The sequence below is a fragment of the Felis catus genome, chromosome A2, assembly GCF_018350175.1.
Source record: "Felis catus isolate Fca126 chromosome A2, F.catus_Fca126_mat1.0, whole genome shotgun sequence".
Taxonomy (NCBI): Eukaryota; Metazoa; Chordata; class Mammalia; order Carnivora; family Felidae; genus Felis; species Felis catus.
In genome coordinates, this window is record NC_058369.1 from 139240154 (window position 1) to 139264186 (window position 24033).

Sequence of the window (24033 nt, forward strand, 5' to 3'; positions counted from 1 at the left end):
CATCTAGGCATTCTTATAATTTATTTTTTGCTGCTAAGATACAGAGTTGAGTAACATGGTAGGCACCAGGAAGTTTTTCCTCCTCTCATTTTTTATTGCTCGGACTCTTTTCAGGAGTTATTTTCAAGGAATGAAAACAAAATGCTAAAACTCCATTGACTTTGTGTTGCTAGGAAACTAACTCAAAAGATTCGCTTGCTGGTGCTTCCATGTCAGACCACAGAATTTGGGTGTCTTAGTTTCTCTCTCCCTCAGAGAATCTCCTCCCTCTTCTAACAGCTTTGTGAGGGGTGTGTGTTGGAGGTGGGGGGCTTATGTTTCTTTCCAGGAGGCTTAACATTTCTTTCATTGACCTGTCTCAAATCCCCTTCTCAAGAAGAACAGGGTAGATACGGACACATCTGTTACTCAATTCCCTTTCTTTAAAAGGCATCCAGGCTCATAACTAGGCCCTTCTTCAGGGAAAGAAACCAACCGTCTAGTACATTCATTAACTAACCTTGACAAACAACAAGGGATTCAGCTTATTAGCTGAACTCCCAAAGAATCACTGGGTCTTGGGGACTTTCTTTGTTTGCTTACACTTCAGTTCCCAAGGTAAGAAAAGTCCCAGAACAGCTTTCTAGGGAACTGTTGGCCAACTTTCAGCTAGCAAGGTTTTTTAATTAGCTTTTTCATTTCATTTCATTTCATTTCATTTCATTTCATTTCATTTCATTTCATTTCTCTTTTCTTTTTTCTTTTTATTTCTACTAAAGATATTGGAGATCAGTAGAAACCTTTTCAGAGGTTACTAAGACAAGGAGGAAGAAAAAGAGAAGAGGAAAAGCAGGGAAAAGACAGGAGACAGAAAGATTAGAAAGTCGAGGAGGCAGGAACTGAACAATGTCCCACTTCCATTCCCCCCCCGCCCCCCCCAAAGGCCTGAAAAGAGTCCCAGCTGTTGGGCTCCTTCAGCTATCCTGGAAGCTACCATATGCACCTTCCTCAAGGAGATTCCAGCCTCCATTAAGCTCTGTAGTCAGCTTCAATCCACAGGTAAAAGTCTTTACATTTTTACATTTATCAGTACATTGTCTGTATTTTCTTGGCACCATTCTCTAGGAGCAATAAGAAAATTCTCCATTTTTCGATTTTTTTTAGTTTCCGTCCTAATTTTCTAGGGCTGCTGTAGCAAAGCACCAAGATGTGATGGTTTAGAGCAACAGAAATTTATTCTTTCAAGTTGTTGGTGGGGCCATACCTCCTGTGACTTTTTTAGCAGAGGATCCTTCTTGCCTTTTCTAGCCCGAGAGCTCCAGCATTCCTAGGCTTTGGCAGCATAACCTCAGAATTTGCTTCCAGTGTCACATGCTTTTCCTCTGTGTTTCTGTGTCTCTTCTCTTCTTATAAAGTCATCAGTTATATTGGATTATGTCCCACTCTAATGATCTTATCTTAAATTGATGACATCTTCCAAGATCCTTCTTCCAAATAAAGTCACTCACAAATACTGGGGTTTTGGAGAGTAATAGTCCTCCAGATACAGAAATTTGGGAAGCAGAAAGTGAGGCAAGAAGGAAAATAGTTGCCTAAGACACTTAATTTATCTAACTTCAAATTGCCAGCCTATGATAATAATTGTAATGTGTACTACTTATAATACCTTTATTAATATTATTATTTTATTTTGTTTTTTTTTCAAGAAATCTGTTATTTCATTTGACTCCTACAACAATCATGAACTCTCACAAATAAAGGAGGCCAATATGATCATGTCTTTTATTTTCTTAGTAATGACAAAAGGTTCTGTCTACTTTATTAATAATCAGACATCTCGCTTTTCAGGGTTATGTCCTTCTCGCCCATGAATTGTCAAACGCCACACAGTTGACAGTATTTGAAAGGAAGGGGTCAATCCAACTCTTATATGGAAGTGGGGAGAACACTGGAGGCTTCAGGCAAGGTTTTTTCTTCTTTCTGCCACACGGTGTCACTGTTGAGAATTGGTGCTACTCTAACTGGTGATGCTGATCCCCCCCAGAACCTCGTGGATCTTTGTAGATGGAGGGTCTCATTCTCTTAGACCCAGTTAGCCTAGAGGACTCTGCAGTTGAGCAAGTGTGCATCACTGAGCCTTAATTTTCAGGCCCTACCATCATTCTCAGGCTATAATCTGGTCCCAAGAAGGTTGTTGAGCCTAACAATGCATTCATCCAGAACCCTTGCCTTCCCCTCCCTCTTCGGAGATGCCTTGCTCAGTCTTCACAGGTCACCTTGTCTCCAAGGTTAAGGTTTCTTGGACTCATCCTGCTCAAAGACACAAAGAAGGGTTTGGAGAGTGTATCATAAAGAAACCTAGGAATCTGGACTTGGAATGCACAGATGGAAGCCCCGTCTTCAACTAAAGCCCTGCCCTGTGCCACCTTGCTTTCGGTTCACTCTCAAAGTCACATGCTGAACCTCCCATGGGCTTTGAGAGGGCTGTGTAAGAATTGGCTCAGCAGTTCTCCACTTTTAGGATCCTGAATCTCATTCCTATTTCCCCAAGGATATCTTTCTTACTCAGATCTGCCAATTTTTCCATTTTAGGAAAGGTTCCTGGAGAACCTTTCCATACTCTATAAAGTTATATTCTGCAATTGCCAGCTACAAAGGGTCTCATTATATGTCCACGTTGTCAACAAAAGAACTAGTTGCCCTATTCCTGCCCTTCTGAACACAGCAACCCAAAATGACCCAAAATGTTCTTCTCCATATTCTAATGGGATGGAGGTAGCTTCTCTCCTTAAATTTCAGATGGCTTCCTCCTACTTTAGCAGGGCCCCTTGTGCTGTAAAGATAACAATGTTTCTTTATGTGTGGCAAACTGTCTGAAGCCAGTTTGGCCATTCACAACTGTTAAGTTTGGGAAATTGGAAGCGGATGGAGTTATGTGTCTCTTTCCCCACAACTTCACTAAGCAATGGAAAATAAGTCTTGCGCTATATCTTGCCCTTTATGCAAATACTTATTAGCAGGCAGACACGAAAAACATCATACAGCCTGTTCTGTAAGCTAGGTGAAGTCCTAGTCCTGTCCTTGCAGGGACTCTGACAAAACTTGGCAAGAAAAGAAAGAAAGAAAGAAAGAAAGAAAGAAAGAAAGAAAGAAAGAAAGAAAGAAAGAAAGAAAGAAAGAAAGAAAGAAAGAAGAAAATCCTTCCATTTGTGAAAGAAGCTGATGTTCTCACCACTGCTGCCAGAGACTGTGATCCCCTAAATCTAAGCCCTTCGACAGCTGAGTTACTAGTTACAACAAAGACAGGACACCCACATATCCTAAAATCAGATCTTTATAAAAAAACATGTTGACCCCTTGTCTAAAGCTTTTCAAACTCTCTGTGTTAGAGGGCTTGTTTTTTCTTTCTTTGTTTCGAATTCCCAATCTGTAGTGGGACAATGCTTTTAAGTACAATAGAAATGAATTTTTATAAAACATAAAAATACAAAAGTATGAGGCCTGATTTTCTTTAAATGTTAGGTTCCACAAACAAAATTACTCTGTCAAATTGCTAAGGACGTCTTTCAAGTGCTTACTCTTGATGTCTGTACCTACTGCAGACTGAGTCCTATTTGCAGATGTCCTCTAGCCTGTGGACGGCGCTTTGAGAAGCTTGCGGGTTAGAAGTGCACAGTCAGCTTCTGGCATTTCCATAGCAGTTCTCCCAACCTGCCTTCAGACAGCTTGTTTAGTTGCACGACAAGGAAACCTAGGAATTATAAATGTTTCCTCGGTATAGGATGCCATCACTCTTTGGTAAGTAAGATACTTCTTTCAAGAACTTCAGCTGATGTTTTATTTACCACTTTCTCATCACAGCTGCTAGTTTCCATCTGCCTTCTCATTTCAGAAATGTATGCAGCCAACACTGCTACTTTGCATTAAGTGGTGCTCACTAACTTACTCCTGAGCTTTCAATTTTAAATACAGTATCCATGCTCACACTGCTGAAGGAACAGAACCCCCAAAGGGTATCACTCTGCATACAGGAAGAACTCACTAAAGTTTGTTGTCTAATTGACATGCAGAGAAAATGAAAGACTCCAGAAAAAAAAGGTACAGGAACACACTTTCCAAACTCCCGCTGGAAAAATTACCTGCAGTCTAGGAAAATAAAAAGCCTCCGACTCCCTTTTATTAGCTGATGTCATGTTGCTAGGCGACAAGCTCTCACTAGCTCTTGGCTTGTGTCTGCAGCCAGGATCTTAGGAGTCAGGCTTGTGTCTCTTAAGTCCCTAAGAGTCCTCAGCTAGGACTCCTGTCTCTTCTACCTCCTGGTCACTTTTTTTTTTTTTTGGAGACTGCTTGATTCTGGGATCCTGGCAGGATCCCTCACTGACAGCCCGCCCAACAGAGCTATGACCCTTAGGAATCACAGGTGGGAGAAAACTTAACAGGACATCTGCCCCTGTGTTTGGAGCCTCGAAGAAACACTGCAGGCCATCACACTGCACTGTGGGCTGACCAAATGCTTTCATGCAGACCTCTTGGAATCTCAAATGTGTGCATGAAACAGACTGAGAGTATATACAGGACAGGGATAGAAAGCACATTGGGTCAGAGAGTAGCACCCCCTGCCAGCACACAACTGTTCTCTACTTTTTACTCTTCAAGGGCATGAATAGAGCTGTCCATCATTATAGAGAATAAGTTCCCAAAGCCCAGAAAGTGGGCATTTTTGCATTATCTGTAGAGCACACACCACTAGGTAGGCACATAAATAAATGCTAAATATTAATAAATGTTACTTTCTAAGACATAAAAGAACAGAAGAAGGGTCAGCTGCCAAGTAAAGTTGCCGTAATAACAGTCAGTGAATTTCAATAATATGTTCCATTTATCACCATATATAAGAACAGGAAAAAAAAAATGTCCAGGACCTTCCTCAGCACATCACAGTTCTGAGCATTAAATTGGCCCAAATGAGAAATCCAGGAGACAGAGGGAACTGAAATCACATAATTTCCCTGATGAAGGTCAAGGCAGGAACAAGATGAAAGAAACTGCTCATTGCTCTCGTAAAATGCAACTATTCATTGAGGGCTCACAGTGCACCAGGCCACTTATAATGAATCCGGACAACAGTTAAATAGTAACTTAAACAGTTACTTAAACTGTTAAGGTAAGTAAACCTTTTCTCACTTTAAAAACAAGGACATGTTGGCTCAATTAAGCATCTTGTCCAAGTTTGAGTTTTTAAATGGCATGGGCAGGATTTGAACCTGGATCTGTTTTTGTTCATTCTCTTCCTACGAATTGCAATGCCTCTATCAGTGCCTCCTTGGTGGTGAATCCTAGTGCTCAGACAATTACAGGGTCTTAAAAAATATAGCTGGAGTTAGAAAATAAATAATAAAAACTTCTTGACCATCAATATCTGAGACGATGATAAAGAGGAATGCTCAGGCTTTCAATAGCAAGTGTCAGATGGAGATGGGGTGAGGGTGGGAGGAAGGACTAAGGAGACTACAGAAAATGCATCAACAGGAATATGAAACACTTTGAAGCTTTTTGTGCTTGTTTCTCAGTCTCAACTGGCATTTAAAGTGTTAAATATACTAAAATAATAGCTTCTAAGAATAGATTCAGTACATGGTATTTTCGAGTTATGTTGTACTTATACATCAAAGGGTAAACATATCAAGCTAAATTATTCAGTGAGGATTTAGTATTCATCTCTTGCTGCTGAATACTAATGAGGAAATGAGAACATGGTTTATCATTTTCTATTACAATAGAAGAGAAAGCTATTGGCAGAATCCCTGAGAAGTGTCTTTCATAGGTCACTAGCCTTTAAATATTTTGGACCATCAAGCAAGAAGCAAATGCTTATGAAGTATCAATTATATATGGTGACTTTTGTATGGTACACTTTTTTTGCTCCCATCCCACTCTCCGTTCTTTGACATCTTCGCAACTTCTTTTGCTGGCTTCTACCCTAACCAATTTTCAAATGTTGACATTGCTAAGAGACTTTTCTCTTCTTGTATATTCTTTCTACCTTTCAGCTACACAGATGGGTTTCATTATTACCCACTTATATGACCTCTAGCCATATGCAAAGTATTTCCAAATTTGTATTTGGAGTTCATACCTCTTTTTTCCTGAATTCCAGGTACAAATACATTTCCCTAATCAGCACCTCTACTTTAATGTCTCCCAGGTGCCTCAACTCAACGTATTCTAAGATGAATTCAGATTCTTTCTTTCTGCTTTCCCCCACAAATGAAAATGAAAAATGCAGCATTCTGAAACATGGATGCAGTGAAAGCAGTGCTCAGAGGAAAGTATTAGCTGAAAATTAAACAAAAAGAAGGATCTCAGAACAACAACCTAATTTATACTGTAAGGAACTAGAAAAAGAAGAGTTAATTAAACCCAAAACTATCAGAAGGAAGGAAAAAATAAAGATTAGAACAGAAATAAATGAAATAGCATATAGGAAAACAATAGACTGAACTGACAAAACCAAAAGTTAGTTCTTTGAATAGATTAATAAAATTAACACATCTTTAGCTGAACTAAGAAAAAAAGAGAACATATAAATAACCTAAATCAGAAGTGAAAGTGAGGACATTACTATAGTCCTACAGAAATAAAAAGGATTATAAAAGAAGGCTATGAACAATTGCTCACCAACAAATTAGATAACAACAAAATAGATAACCTAGATGAAATGGAAAAATTCCTAGAAATACACAAATTACCAAAACTGACATAAGAAGAAACAGACCTATAAAAAGACCTATAATAATTAAAAGACTGAATAAAAAAAATTCCAGTGAGATCTACAGTTTCATCTACATTTCTGTCTTTCTGGATGGCCCTAGAAGGTTAATGGAACACCATCTATCACAGTCTCTGTTCCTGAGACAGCTTTGAGAAAATGCCAGTTGGCATACAGAATGAGGCCAGCACAAGGCCTTGCTCCTGCCTCTGGAGGTTGACTGAGGAGAAACACCATTGCTTCGTAGAAGAAGCTGGCACTCTGGCCTCTACTCAGCTGGAAAGTATCCATAGTTCCTGAGCTAGGCAGATGTGATGCCTTTCCTCTACGAACTGTAACTCCAAAAGCAAGGGTCAGCCCGTACCTCCTGGCATGACAAACCTGTATATCTATGGCCAACTGATTTTTTAGAAGGCCAAGACCATTCAATGGAGAATGAATAATCTCCTCAATAAATGGTGCTGAGACAACTGGATAGCCATATGCAAAGGAATGAAGTTGCACATTTCAGCTATGCAAAATGAATAAGTTCTGGAGATCTAATGTACAATATGGTAATTATAGTTAGTGACATTGTATCATATACTTGAAATTTGCTAAGAAGGTAGATCCAAAGTGTTCTCACAACAGAAAAAGAAAGAAAGAAGGAAGGAAGGAAGGAAGGAAGGAAGGAAGGAAGGAAGGAAGGAAGGAAAGAAAGAGTAACTACGTGAATGTGTTAATTAGCCTGATTGTAGTAATCATTTCACAATGTATACATATGTTAATGTACACATATATCATGAACTATTATAGTAGGAAAAGACATAAAAGAACCTTAAATGCATGTTATTAAATGAAAGAAGCCAATCTGAAAAAGCTACACCCTATATGATTCCAAATATACAGCATTCTGGAAAAGGCAGAAATATCGAGAAAGTAAAAAAATCAGTGGATGCCAGGGTTTTGAGGGGAAAAGGTGGGAATGAGTAGGTAGACTGTAGATTTTTAGGGCACTGAAAATACTCTATATGATGCTATAATAATGAATACATTTCATTATACATTTGTTTAAACCCATAGAACATTACAAGAGTAATGTAAGCTATGGGCTTTGGGTGATTATGATGTGTCAATGCAGGTTCATCAATTATAACAAATGTACCACTTTGGTGGTGAAATGATGATAATAGGAGAGGTTATGTATATGTGGGAGCAAGGGATATATAGGAAATCCCTATACCTTCCTCTTAATTTTGCAGTGAAACTTAAAACTGCCCTTAAAAAGGCATTTAATTTTTTTTTTAAAGGAGAGAAAATAGTAACTATGTGAAGTGACAGGGATGTTAGTTAGCTTGATTTTGGCAATCATTTCACTATATATGTATTAGCAGAACACTAAGTTGAATATCTCAAATATATACAATTTTCATCAATTATATGTCAATAAAGCTGAAAACCATAAAAATTAACTCAAGATGCATCAGTAACCTGGGGCTCCTGGGTGGCTCAGTCGGTTAAGCGGCCAACTTCAGCTCAGGTCATGAACTCACGGTTCATGAGTTTGAGCCCCATGTCAGGCTCTGTGCTGACAACTCAGAAGCCTGGAGTCTGATTCAGATTCTGTCTCCCTCTCTCTCTGCTCCTCCCTTTCTCTCTCTCTTTCTCTCTCTCCCTCTCTCAAAAATAAACATTTAAAAAAATGCTAAAAAAAAAGGATGCATCAGTGACCTAAATACAAGAACTAATAACATAAAACTCTTAAAAGAAAACATAGAAGTAAATATTTATCACTTTGGATTTGGCAATAGATTCTTGGTTATGAAACCAAAAGCAACAAAAGAAAAAAACATAAATTGGACTTTGTCAAAATTAAAAACCTTTATGCATCAAAGGACATAATCAGGAAAGTGAAAAGATAACGAACCAAATGGGAGAAAACATTTTCAAATCATACATTTGATAAGGGTCAAGTGTCCTGAATATACAAAGAACTCTTACAATTCAATAACAAAAAGATAAAGAACCCAATTTAAAAATGGGCAAAAGAATTGAGACTTTTTTCCAAAGATATATAATGGCCAAGAAGCACACAAAAAGCTGGTCAACATTATTAGTCATTAAGGAAATGCAAATCAGAACCACATTGAGATACCACTTTAGAAAAGGAAAATAAGCATTGGGGAGCATGAAGAGAAACTGGAACCTTCATACATTGTTGGTGGGAATGTAAAATGATCCTGCTAGGACACCTGGGTGGCTCAGTCGGTTAAGCGTCCAACTGCAACTCAGGTCATGATCTCGTGGTTTGTGAGTTCGAGCTCCACGTCAGACTCTGTGCTAACAGCTCAGAGCCTGGAGCCTGCTTCAGATTCTGTGTCTCCTCTCTCCTCTCCTCCCATGCTCATGCACTGTCTCTCAATAATAAATAAATGTTAAAATTTTTTTTTAAAAAATAAATAAAATGATGCTGCTGCTGTGGAAAACTGGCAGTTCCTCAAAAGGTTAAACATAAACTTACCATGTGACAGATACTCCATCCCTAGATATATGCTCACAGAATTGAAAACCATTCACAAACAAATACCCACCTATGTTCATAGCAGCTCTATTCACAATAGCTTAAAGGTAGAAATAACCCAATGCCCATCAACAGATGAATGAATAAGTGAATTGTGGTGTATACACGCAATACAGTAATTGCATGAATAAAGTACTGCTACATGCTACAACATAATGGAACCTTGAAAACATTTTGCTAAGTGAAAGAAGCCAGACAGAAAAGATTGCTTATTGCATGATTCTACTCATATGAAATATCCAGAATAGATAAATGCTTAGATACAGAAAGCAGCATGGTGGTTGCCAGGGGCTGGGAGGGGGGGCAATAGGGAATGACAGCTTAATAGGTATGGGTTTTCTTATGAGATGATGAAAATATTTTGGAACTAGACATAGGTGATGGTTTGTACAACATTGTGAATATACTAAAGGCCACTGAATGTACATTTTAAATGGTTAATTTTATTTTATGTGAATTTTACCTCAATTAAAAAAAACAAAACCACTGGTATTATATAAGACCAAGAAGATAATCAACAGAATCTTCCTTCTTTCCCAAACTTCATTTAGAGTCAATAAGTCAGTTATTATACCTTATATGATAGTAAAATTTTAAATGCTTCCATCATCTTGAAATAAATACATGATTAAAGAAGCTAATTTAAATATTTTAATTGCATAGTTAGGTCTTCCTTTATTAATTGAATGGCTCGTTGCCAAATTATATTTCTTTTAACCCACAGAATCAGGAGATTTTTGATGTAGTTTAAATTAAGATGATAGAAAGCCTAGTATCTTAGATTTCTTGGCATGTCACACATCTTCCATTTGTTTAGTTTTGTTTCGTTAGCAAGCCAAAGAAAAAGTAATTTTTCTTTTTGTCCTTTCTTTTGTTAGGGTGAAAGTAAAAGTAAAATAAAATGATTCAAGGAAAACAAATGTAATGGCATACAAACTGAAAACTTGTAACTTTTATACATCTTATCTCCCTTACTAATAAAAGTTATAAAAATATTCACAGTAAAAACACATTTCACTGCAATCAGCAAAGGAAGTGAGTGCTTTCTTTGGTATCTTGATTAGATGGTTTTAAATGGAAACATCTACAATGGGTTTTCTTATTTTTTTTTTATTTAACTATAGTTGACACAATGGGTTTTCTTTAAATATTACTATTCACAATGTTCTCTACAGATGAACTGAGACCAGGTGCAATAAAAGTATTAATACAATCCTCCTACAGCCCCTGAGTGTTATTTTCATAGTCAGTATGTGGAGTCCTATAGCATTCTTTTTTGAATGTTGTATATTATTTTGACTTAAATTATTTAAACTTCCAACAATAATAAAGGAAGGTGAGAGAGACGCAATAACAATATGCACAGATCAAAAGGGAGTGAATTATGAACTACAAATCCTTAGATCTTGTCTTAGTTTGGAGTCCCCAAAGCAGACCCCAGAAAGGTTTGGATGCAGTTAATTCATTTGGGCATGAGCCGAGGAAGGCAGTGAGGGAGTTAGGAGGTTAAGACATGAACGGGAGAGTGGTCATAAACCGGCCATATGAATGAACCGTTATTACTGAAGGCAACTGGAAGTAAATCTGAGAACCCTCTGAGAGACTATAGTGCCTTCCTCCCAGTTTTCCCTCTGAGATGTGAGAAGGCTGGGATATTTGTCCACCAGTCCCCCACCATCCTCATCCTCTTTAGGTTGGGCACTGCTCCTGGCTATTAACCGTTTCTGTCTGAACCGAAAAGAACTGTGAGCATGCTTCCACAGCTAGAGAACACCTGTAGGCAGAGACACAAGAAGCTGCCTATAGGGTCAGGAGCTGTCTGCAGGAGACCTCTGGGGTGTGCCAAAGGGATACCAGCAGGACACTGTTGCAGGCTGAGTTCTCCTGGAATCGGACTCTGACATGACACATAATGTGCAGGAAGTTACCTAATCAGTGTCCTGGGGATCAAAATTATGAATGCAAAGAAAGGGAAGCACCATTAATCAGAGGGCAAAGTCAAGCTTCTAAGATGTAACATATTTAACTTAGACATAGAATGAGAGCAAAGTCTACCTAGAAGAGTGAAAAATCTTTACCACAGGATATTCTTAAAAGAATATGGCCAAATAGAGGATTTTTCTACCCTTCTGTTAATGATAAATTGTAATCTATGGCAACTTGCCCCATTATCAAGTGTACTCAAATGCAAATAGTTAACATACAAAAGCAAGTAAAAATTAATTTATAACACTCCTTATATGTTACTACTAATTGACTTAATTTTAAATTCTTCAAGTTAAAATGATGAACTATTTATTTTAAATGATGAACCTTTCAACACAATGTGTGTCTTAGAAACATTAAATTAATATATGGTCCCCATACCACTCATTGGTGCCTTTCTAGGTTGCATATGCATTGGAATAAAAGTGGAGCACATAAAATACACATTTATAAAGATTTTCAGACCAAGGTGGTGATTGTGTCAATGTGGAGCAAATTTTAATGCGCCAAAGAGAGGCTCCTGGGTGGCTTAGCCGGTTAAGCGTCCGACTTTGGCTTAGGTCATGATCTCACGGTTTGTGAGTTTGAGCCCTGCATTGGGCTTTGTGCTGATGGCTCGGAGCCTGGAGCCTCCTTCAGATTCTGTGTCTCCCTCTCTCTTTGCCTCTCCCCTGCTCACACTCTGTCTCTCTCTCACAATAAATAAATAAATAAATAAATAAATAAATAAATAAATAAATATTAAAAAAATTAACGTGCCAAAGACTTCATTTGGCATATTTAATTTTCAGATATAGTAATTCTTTAAAAAAAGAAGCTTTGCTGGCGGATACAATGAACACACATAAAATTGCATATATTTAACGTACACAGTTTGATGAGTTTGGACATAGGCATACACCCATGAAACTATCACTGCAATCAATCATAGACACAATAGACACATCTGTCACATCCAAAAGTTTCCTTGTACCTGTTTTTTTGTTTTGTTTGTGGTAAGGATGTTTAACATGAGATATACCCTCTTAAAATTGTTTAAGTGCCTAATAAAATATTGTTAACTATAGACACTATGTTGTACACCCACCCTACATGTGTCCAACATCAGATGAACAGATTTTTAAGAGTGGGTTGTACATGCAATGGAATATTATTCAGCTTTTAAAAAAGAAAGAAATCCTGCAATTTCCAAAAAAAAAAAATGCTGGTATTCTTAACACCACCTCCAGGGATTCTGATTAAATAAGTCTGAACAAAGTGCAATTAAATAAATATTTCACATCATTCTCAGTCAGTATCCCAGGTACCAAAGTCATGAAACACTGAGTTAATGGAATGTTTAGAAGAGCTAATCATTTTTATAGACAAGGAAAAGAAGAGTTCTATGTGGAAAGTAGGATAACAATTGTAATCCTTATTTTTAAAAATATAATTCACATTCAAGTTTAAGAGATGTGTCCATGGTTATACAGATAGTAAATGGAGTAAATGAAATCAGGAACTAGATCTCTGGGCTTTAAATTCTATTCTCTTTCAAATATACCACCTTGACTGTCAATTTAAAATTACTTCTTACTATGGATCACATCAATGTACAATTAAATTCAAGTTGAAAACGACCAGAGAAGAATATATCACCAATTAGTAATGGAGAAAGGCATGTAGCAAGATAGAAAAAATGAAAAGTCAGTTCTAATCAAGCCAACATCCATGGATCCATTCTCAAATTTCATAGCCAAGCAAGGCTGGCTGTCTTGGAGGGGACCCAAAAGAGGCTGAGATCTTTCTCCATAAGATGGGCAGAGAAACAATGCAGTGACTTAGCTGAAATTAATAACAAAGTCTTCCAGCCGCAGAGGTTAGTACCATGCTGTGAAAAGCTATTTTCTTTTCCAAATATCATTTCACAGCATAGTTTGTGATCCTTAAATTTTATGTATTTTAATGAATGTTACAAACTATTATAGTTTCACATAATTTTTTATTCTGCTCATTTTCTTTATGGCTATCCTCAAGTCAAAAGGATTTAACAAGGATTTAAGAGAAAACAAACAAACCAAGATTTTTAATAAAACAGTTATAAATGAAATGCAATGTTGTTTTTTTATGTTTATTTATTTTTGAGAGACAGAAACAGAGTGTGAGTGGGGGAGGGGTAGAGAGAATGGGGGGCACAGAATCCCAAACAGGTTCCAGGCTCTGAGCTGTCAGCACAGAACCCTACGCGGGGCTCGAACTCAAGCTTTGAGATCATGACCTGAGCTGAAGTCAGATGCTTGACTGACTGAGCCTTCCAGGCACCCTGAAAATGCAATGTTTTAAACCCTATACTTCTTTACACCAAGTCAGGATGTCATGCTGAACACTCTCTTGCACCTGCGAGAGAGAGACTCTCAGCCAGAAGAGAATCTCAGGGTACATGTAGCCAAGGGTCAAACAGAAGGGCCCGAACACTTCACCCTGGCAGGACTCTGTGTTTCCAGTCTCCCACAATGAACACTGCAACAGCATTGCCTCCAGGACGCATAAGAGCTAAAGAGGAAAAACCCTGCTCTAAACATTTCACACTGACCTTTTTCAATAAATTAAAATCTGCTTTTCTGTACACTGACTGTATTTCTAGTAAAGATTTCAAAAGGGCAGAGAATCAAAATTTTTCTTTCTCTTTTAATATACCAGCAAAATGACTTTATTTATTTCTTTATTTTTTAAGTAGGCTCCATGGTTGAACTCACGATCCTGAGATTAAAAGTTGCATGTTCTACCAACTGAGCCAGCCAGGTGCCCCACCAATAAGATGATTTTAAAAGATTTAGATAATCAAACAAATTGATACTGAATAGTTTAGTGTCAGGTACAAAGAATAAGCTCCAGAAATACTGTGGTTAAGATAAAAAGATACAAGAGAAAAATGTTCAATAATTTTAAATGTCTAGATTTTGATCATTTTCATGATTCTTTCATGCTATTATTATATACTTGCTGGGACATTTAAAACATAAAGAGAGTGTATCATCCATTTCAAGAATAATCTGGCATAGAACAAAGAGGCAACAAACCACAGGTGATGAAGACAATTTAAACTGTGGAATTAAATGCATTCGTATACAATGAAATGGCAAACACCAATGCTTGAAATGAGGGCTCTGGGGAAGAAAAAAGTTTCGAGCAAATTCTGTCTTGAAAGCCCAATACAAAGTGAGCTGCTAATAAAAGGCGACCATGTGCTATTCAGCTTATATCCTTAGTACCTGGAACATAGTACCCAATGTTTGCTCAATATCTGTTATCTCTAAGGAGAAAAGCTAGGTTTTGTGTATCTAGAAATAGGAAAATCTCCTAAGTCCAACTTTGGCCAAGGTTGTGGATTGTAGGCTTTTGGAAACATCCTACAAAAATATACTAACACATTTCCATATTTTCATAACTGATGTTCAAAACATTATAGTGAATCATACAGGATACATGGACTTATGGTCCAAAATAAGAAATTTATCTCTTATTACATTAGAAGATGAAAGACAAAGGGAATCAGAAAGAACAAAGAAATTTAGTGTGAAGGAATGGAGAAAGAGAAGAAACAAAGAGAAATAAAAAGTTAAAAATCATGGACTGCAAATAAAATATACATAAAATAAAATCTCATAAATTGTTAAGCAGGGACTGAAATAATAATATGATTTTATGAGTTAAACTTAAACCAATTTTTAAAACTGGCTTTATCTATGGTAGAGGTTGTTGGAATTATTGAAGGGCTTTCATTCATTTATTCTTAAAGCATCACTATCACTACTGTGTGTAGTACTCCCAAATCACTGAAGCCTCAACACTCCTCTGGATATCAGGACCAGGGTTTCAACCCTCAGATGCCTTCCCCACAAAATCCTACCAGTGTTTTTTAAACTTAATATGGCTAAAGCTGACATGGTTACCACCTGCCGCACCAAACCTTCATTGTAATGGCATCATTAATATTTCAGGCATATAAGGCTACAGAATCAGGGTCAACTTCACCTTTTCTTTTTTCTTCACATTCAATCAGTTCTGAAGCCCTACTACTTCTGTCTCTACAAACTTTCCCTTAGCTGCCCCCAACTCCCCACCCCCACTGCTTCCATGATCATATTATTCCTGCCCTTGTCCTTTTGGATCTGGACCTGACAGGTCCTGAGACACGCTCCAACTTTTCAACATTATACCCCTTTCCTTGCCATGCATCAGTATCAAGCACCTCATGTTTTCCCTACACATGCTATGCACGTTCATGCATCAATGCCTTTGCTTTCGTTGTTCCTCTGCCTGAAATGTTCTTCCTGAACCAAACTTCTACTAATATCTGAAGTTCTTCCATGTTCTAAGAGTGTAATCTGTATTTTGTCTGCTTTCTTAATCATTTTGATCTATGTTTCTCTTAAAGCATTTTTTCCACTCTGCTTTATAATATACTTGCTTTTTAATATACTTAGCCCTGCCAATAAATTCTAAGTAGTTAAGGGAAATGATGGTGTTTTTTATGTTTAAATCCCTCAGAGAGCCTTGGAAAGTACTTGACTCATAGCAGGCATCCAAAAACCATTGACTACTTACACTTTTAACACCAAAGTGGTTTAAAACTAAAGACAATAGGAAATATGGTTTCCAACACAAAAGTAGATTTTTTTGGTGAAAGTAAAACAATGATTCTAAAAAATATAATTGTTCACACTGATATTTAAGTCTTAGAAACAAAAGTATCCTATCAAAGATATGAGATTTTATGTACTTATCTTAAATAATCATAATGACTGACATTTATGAAATGCTCTCTATGTGCCATGCACATAGATTCAATTATTTGATCCTTAAAACCATCCCATTCAACAAATGAGCAAACTCATTTAAGATGTGGACATACTAATAATTTTTCCAATGTCTTAAAGACTGTAATCAACAACAAAAGGGTCTGAAAAAAAAGAATATAGACGTAGAAGAATCACATCATATTTTATTGATTTTTTCCACCAAATTTCCTCCAAGTAATTGGTGTTGCTGTAGTTAAGAAACCCACCAATGATTTCCATTGCCAATTGTTCAACATATTCGTGCTGTTTTAAAATAAAAATTTCTGGGGCACCTGAGTGGCTCAGTTTGTTAAGCCTCCAACTTCGACTCAGGTCATGATCTTCCGGTACCTGGGTCTGAGCCCAATGGTGGGCTCTGTGCTGAGAGCTCAGAGCCTGAAGCCTGCTTTCAATTCTGTGAGTGCCTCTCTCTGCTCCTCCCCCACTCGTGTTCTGTCTCTCTCTGTCTCTCAAAATTAAACGTTAAAAATTTTTTTAATAATAAAAATAAATAATAAAAATTTCTAAATCATACGCTACACTAAATGTATATTTAACAAATACTACTGCACAGGCCATTTCAAGGTAAAAGTAAGTTTGAAATTTTACAAAACATTATGATAATACAGATGCTTAAGGAAATGTTTGATTCTGAATATAATTTTCTACTCTTAGATGAATTTCCTGGAGGTCAAAACATAATTTTGGGGGGTCATTTATTTGCATTTTTACCACTGCTTCTTCAGAGTTAAATGCTAGTGCTTGGCTAAAAGGACCCCAAGCATTAAAGTAAAATAAGAATAATGTGAAATGATCCCTTATCTTATAAGAGCAATGCTCACCACTAGCCCACATATAATTCTACATAAGTTCCGTATTTGACTCAAGGCAAACGTCCATAGCAGAACATTAGACATGGCATTTTTCAAAGAAAGCCCAGGGAGTTTCAACTCTTCCATCAGGCACTAATGGAGGCACGAGTTGTGCCCCAGATTTTCAGTGAAGGGAAATGGAATGAAGAGACAGAGGTTTAATCCAGTCCTGCAATATGATGGCTTCAGCATAACTTAATATTCAATCCCTGTGAGAGAAGCGAGGGGATGAAACTATACACATTTGCACAAGATTGTGATCCTGACGTGACTCCCATCAAGTGTGAACCTCCAACAGCCTGTCATCTTCCAGGGACATGACTCAGTTAAACAATGTGACTGAAGAGGATCATAGTGTCACCGTGTCCAGATACTCCTTCATTCTCAGCTTTCTACAAATTCCCATCTTTTTTCTTCATTGCTCATGATTCCACCAACAAAAATAGTTCCTTATAGGAAAGGAGAATTTTTTTCTAGAATGAAAATGGCTGAACTTCACAAACATATAACAACCAGAAGTATTTACCTGAGCTTCACTTTAGGTTTTTATTGCACACCTTAGTAACAGAATCATGTATCAACAAACTATGTGTTTCCTTGGTGTGTAGCATTGCCTTTTTTAGTAGGAGTCCAAGAATGTCTGGGAAGCAGCCCGCCAGAATCGTCCTTATAATTGTACATGTTTTACCAGTTACCAAATTCTTTCACACATACTTAGCTTTAGCTTCATAACAACCCTGTGAGGAACAAGGCAACGTTACCATCACTTTATCTTAAGGAGATGCAGAAATTGAAGCTTAAGACATTGTTTCCTTAGGTCTCAGGGACGGTGAGTGTGAAGACACAGGACTAGAACCCACATCTCATTTGTCAAGATTCAAGGATGGTTCTGTAAGTCACACAAACAAGCATGAATTAAAGAGAGAGCAGGACGTGTTTATCAAAATGGCAGGCTTAAGTCAGGGAAATATGAAAAAGCACAGAGCTCAAAAACAAGGCATGGTCTGGTCAGCGTTGGATGATCATATATTTTAAAGTATTTTGAGAGTAAGAGGGATATTGCAATATTATGATTATTGTTTATAAGAAGTATGTATTTGGTCTTTGTCCCCATTTCATACACAAAGTTCCTAAAACCCTTGGAATTTCCTCTGATGAAGAGTAATAAAGGTGTCTTTTGTTATGTTAATAAGGTGACTTTGGGAAAGCACTTAAAGATGGGGGCTAGTTGCCAGTGGGGCCAACCACGTGATCAGAGGGTTGGAACTTTCACTCACACCTCCCAACCTCCAGGGAGGGAAGACAGTGGCTGGGGGTTGAATTAATCACCAACAGCCACTGAATTAATCAATCTTGCCTATGTACTAAAGTCTCCATAAAAACCCGAAAGGATGGAGTTTGGAGAGCTTCTGGGTTGGCGAAGATGGGGACGTGTGGGGCAAGTGGCGTGCCTGGAGAGGGTAGAAGTTTGGGCCCCTTCCCACATGCCTTACAAGATGCATCTCCTCCATCTTGCTGTTCCTGAGTTATATCCTTTTATAATAGACTGATGATCTAGCAAGTAAAAAAGTTTCTCTGAATTCTCTGAGCCACGCTGACAAATTAATCAAATCTGAAGAGGCGTTTGTGGGAACCTGATTCATAGTCAGTTGGTCAGAAGCACAAGTGACAATTTGCATTTGTGACTGGTGTTTAAGGGGTGAGGCAGTCTTCAACCTGTGGAATCTGATGCCATCTCTGGGTAGGTAGTGTCAGAATCGAGTTGAATTGTAGGACGTCCAATTGGTGTCAGAGCATTGCTTGAATGTGTGTGGAAGCCCCCACTCTACACTTTGGAAATTGAGTACAGGAACTCAAAAAAGGTATGTTAATAATATGCCAAGACAAAAGGTGCTTACCAGGAAATGGGAAACAAATCACTCCAAGCTACAAGATTACTGTGAGTGAACTCTCACAGATAAGTTAGGGTATTTGAGGACAAAATTTCCAAAATGGGAACCCAAAACTGTTCGTTATAACTTAAAGTTGATGGAGGTCAGTAAGGAACAAATAGTGAGAGGAGGAAAGAGCAGACAGCCAAAAAGAATTGAACACTGTTTCTGGAGACAGGTAGTAAATGGAGATGCGGAGTATTATAATAAAAACGATTACAATAACATAAATGTCTGCCATTTATTGAGTTTCTGCTAATGCCTCAAAAACCCTGAAACTTACCCATTCCCACTCTTATTTTACACAGGAGATAACTAAAGTTCATAAGGGTTAGGTTATCTACATTCCCTGAGCTAGTAAAAAGCACAAAGTGGATCTGAACCCAGATCAGTCTGAATCTTACAAAATATTTTAACTATGGGGTAAAAAGACCAATACAAAACAAGTTATTATTATTTGTGGTCTAAAAACCAGGACAGGAACTCAAGAGGCAGCCTGACTGTCAGAGCCAAGAACAAATGAAAGAAAAGGGCTACTAGCCAAGGTCAAACTAGGTCATCTGGAGGCGAGACAGAGTCCGAGACAGGGTCCTATACGTAAAAAAGATGAGTTTGTCGATTTCAATAGGCGAGGTGCTATAGAGCAAAACTCCACTACAGTTTTCAGCTTCATCTCCTGCATCTTTCCTCATCTTAAGGCTTTGATACAACCCATTAACATAGGAGACCTAGTACTGAGAAAAGGGCATTTGAATCCTTGACTCAATATGATACTGCTTCTCCAAGGTGTGAGGTCAAGTGAAGGAAGGAAGGTTCATCTAGAAACGAATGTGAGTATGTAGTGATCTTCGGGGGCAGAAAGATGAATAAAATAAGTTGAGTATGGAAGGAGGTTCCTGTCCATAGTAATATATCTGAGCCAAATAAATAAAATACCATGAGAATTTGGGTTAGATTAACAGTGTGATTAGAACCCAGAGTTTTGCCCAGATTGGAGTCTTTAGAGTAGGACTATGTATAGAGTGGATTCTGTTGATCCCTGCTCTTTTTAAAAAAAAATTTTTTTTTACATTTTATTTATTTTTGATAGACAGAGCACAAGTGGGGGAGGGGCAGAGAGAGACAGAGACACAGAATCCGTAGCAGGCTCCAGGCTCCGAGCTGTCAGCACAGAGCCCAATGCGGGGCTCGAACCCACAAACTGCAAGATCATGACCCGAGCCGAAGTCGATGCTTAACCAACTGAGCAACCAGTGCCCCTGTTGATCCCTGCTCTCAAGTAAAGGGGCACTGAAGTCCAAATCCTTGTCCCAGGATTTGCAGGGCCATGACAAGCGTATCTACAGTAAAGGATTAAAATAGACAGCAGGCAAGTCATAATGAGCAGGATTGGGAAATGTGTCCAAAGGTCATCAGATGCAAAGGGGGTACTTTTGAGACACATGTAAATAGACAATGAGCAATTGATGTCATAAACCGGTCTGCTTACCAACCCTAAACTCTCTCAGTTTTTAGTAACGCTTAGTGCACACTTGAAGAGACCATGAGTGTACCATTTAGTAGACATTGTGTTACAGGAAGAGGTATGATCAGAGGAACACCAGCAGGAAAGACCTTGATATCAAGGATGTAATCTCCCATGGTGGATACCGCAGAGCTCCTTAAGATCCTGCTATGGTGGGTGAGGCCTTGGTAATTTCAGTTGGGGATACACTTTCTTGACAGAAGCCTTGAGCGGGACTAATTTTTCCCAAGAACGATGGTATTTGCACATTCTTGGGTAAGGCTGGTCACAGGGAGTATGAAGTGTTTTGTTAACTTCTTACCTCTACATCCACATCTCCTTGATAGTTTGTGGCTCCTCTCTGTGGCCTTATACCTTGTGCCTCATGTCCTCCCCAGAACGGCCCTTCTGGAGCCTGCAGAGGACCAGAATAAAGGAGCATTTTTAATTCCTGAAGTGATATTTTTGATGTTAATATTTGTAATATGTCCCACCGATTAGGAGATGCTAACGTTAACAAAACCTTGTTATTCCTTTGCAATTGGTAGTAATTGATAGTGACAAGTGTCATGACTTGCATGAATGGGCTGGACAATAAACAGCCATATTTTGATCGAGGTAGTAATTACTGTTTCTTCATTAATTCATCAACCACATGGGTCTTTGAAGTGTCCCTGTCTAGTGATGCCATCTCATGTCACTCTCGGTGGGGAAGAAAATCCTGATTGATTTTCTCTCACAGTCACTCAGAATTGTTTCACTCTCTCACGGTCAATCAGAATCAATTTTAATGTAAGCTCCTAAACTTTATACAGTGAAGGGTGGTAAGAAAAGAGAACTAAAACAAAAAGGATGTTTTCAGATACTGTTGTTGTTGTTGTTTTTATGACATGTCATTTTCCTCTTGGGTTGCTATAGTCCCAGCACCCTTTATCAACGGTTCTATCAGGGTATTCAAAGCAATGTCTCAATCCTATAGAATATCCTTAAATTTACCTATCTTATCCACGGCTATAAAGCCAAGTGAGTATATATGTATAGGGGGCGCATGTGTAGGATTTTATACACAGACTTTTCTTGATTAATGGTGGGGCTACATTCAGATAAACCCTCATTAGCCTGTAGTTGGACAAAAAATCATCTAACACAAAGTCTATTTTATAATAGAGTGTTGAATATTTCCTGTAATTTACTGAATACTGTATTGAAAGTGAAAAGGAGAATGGCTGTATGGCTACAGAATGTATGGGCTATAAGTGGATCATAGCTTACTCTCATGGCTGTGTGGCTGATTGGGAGCTGTGGCTTGATGCCACTGCCCAGCATCACAACACAGCATCATACTGCATATTGCTAGCCAGGAAAAAGACCAAAATCAAAAACTGGAAGAATGGTTTCAACGGAATTCGTATCACTTTTGCACCAGCATAAAGTCAAAAAATCGTTGAGACACTGTAAGTTGGGGACCATCTGCATATGTAGATGTACACATCGATATGTGTATTTTATACACCCCATGTATCAGGGGAATTATTTAAAATTTAGACTACTTCTAGTTCCTCTAAAAGGAGCAGCATCCAAGAACATTTGTCACGTTTGGTAATGAGTATGAAAGTGAAAGTTAAAGACACCAAAAGAAAATCAAATTTTAGTTCACAGCAGAGTCAGATGCCACGAGAGGAGATGTGGAGGGGAGGCTTACAAAAGGAAAATGATGGGGGCTCCTGGGTGGCGCAGTCGGTTAAGCGTCCGACTTCAGCCAGGTCACGATCTTGCGGTCCGTGAGTTCGAGCCCCGCGTCGGGCTCTGGGCTGATGGCTCGGAGCCTGGAGCCTGTTTCCGATTCTGTGTCTCCCTCTCTCTCTGCCCCTCCCCCATTCATGCTCTGTCTCTCTCTGTCCCAAAAATAAATAAACGTTGAAAAAAAAATTAAAAAAAAAAAAAAAAGGAAAATGATGGAGGTGACATGGCTAAAGAAACTAACAGAAGAGGGTTAAAGTGACTGGCACTGGAATAGAATTCTAAGGAAAGGCAAGACAGTTCTCAGAAATGCCCCGTGTGGATGTCATGCCCTCACCCCAAGCTGCATATCAAAATATTTCTTCCGACATGTGTAAGACCCTTCCGGTGAAGAGTTCTAACAAATGAACTTTTAAGACGAATATGTAAGAAAAACAATCACAGATATAAATACACTTTCATTAACAAGAAAATGCAAATGTGATGTTGTGATTGTTAGTTTTATGTGTTTATTGACTAGGCTAAGGGATGCCTATATAGTTGATCAACATTATTTCTGGGCATGTCTGTGAGGGTGTTTCCAAAAGAGATCAGCGTTAGAATCCATTGACTGAGTAAAGAAGATCACTCTCACCAGGGCAGGTGGACATCATCCAACCTCTTGTGGCCCTGAATAGAACACAAGGGTGTAGGAAGGGTGAATCTGCTGTTTGCTTGAGCGGGACATCACCTTTCCTGCCCTAGGACATCACTGAATTACACAACTGGCTTTCCTGTTTGTCCAGCTCGCAGATGGCAGATTATGGAACTCCTCAGATTCCATAATTGCATGATGCAATTCCTATAATCTCTCCCACACCCATAAATGCATACACACATGCATCTGTATACATTATAGATATGTCACAACTATATCTGTATCTGTATATACATTTATATTTGTGTATAACTATTCTGTGTAGGTTCCTATTGGTTGTTTCTCTAGCAAAACTCGGCTAATACAGATGTGCTACAACTTAGTGATATTGGTAATAATCCATTTATTCCACTATATATAGACACTACCTCTTTTTTATCCATTCATCTACAGATGGACACGTGGGTTGCTTCCATATCTTGGCTCTTATAAATAATGCTGCAATAAACATAGGGGTGCATATATCTTCTCAAATTAGTGCTTCCATTTTCTTTGTGTATACCCAGTAGTGGTATCATAAGGTAATTCTATTTTTAATTTTTTGATCAATCTCCATACTGTTTTCCATAGTGGCTTGCACCAGTTTGCATCCCAGAACTAATGTTTCTAAGCACTATGTCACACTATTTCTACTAAACTGCATTGTGCATGATGCAATCCCCTATACTTGAGACTATCTGCATCTATTCACCTGAATTATAGAACTTTCTGGCAAAATAAAGGCTATTACCCCTTTGAACTTTGGCTAAGTTTCCTTAGTATGCAGTGTAAGGAAATCTTGGTAATACTTCATAGACATCTATCAAACTACTGAGCTTTACTTTATTTGTTTTTAGAAATTGGAAACAATTCTTTTAGTGCCTATTATTTAGAGCCTCTGTTAAAAATACCATCCCCTCCAACCCACTCAAAATATATATTCCAAATCATAGTATTTAGTCTTTAGCTAGGCATATGCAGGAACACACAAGTGTATATCTAAATTAATTACAGTTAAGAATTTGATAAAATGTCAAGCCCTGTATGCTTGAAGTAATAACAAAATAACCCCTCAAAATCATGGTTTCAGAGGTACATAAGTTAAAGCTAAATACATCGTCACTATTTGTGAATATCAAAATTAATTCCATTATGGTGTTCTATTTCTGAAATCACAGAACCATCCTCTGAGAATA

At 38.1% G+C, this 24033-nt stretch overlaps 1 long non-coding RNA gene across 3 annotated transcripts in view; it reads right to left on the reverse strand.

Annotated features, from left to right (window-relative positions):
- The window catches only part of LOC123384002, a 287319-nt gene that overhangs the window by 174126 nt on the left and 89160 nt on the right, over positions 1–24033 (reverse strand). For all 3 annotated transcript variants that reach the window (XR_006594474.1, XR_006594473.1, XR_006594475.1), the window contains exon 3: positions 20744–20836. This is a non-coding gene — a long non-coding RNA (uncharacterized LOC123384002). The remainder of the gene's footprint in view (positions 1–20743; positions 20837–24033) is intronic.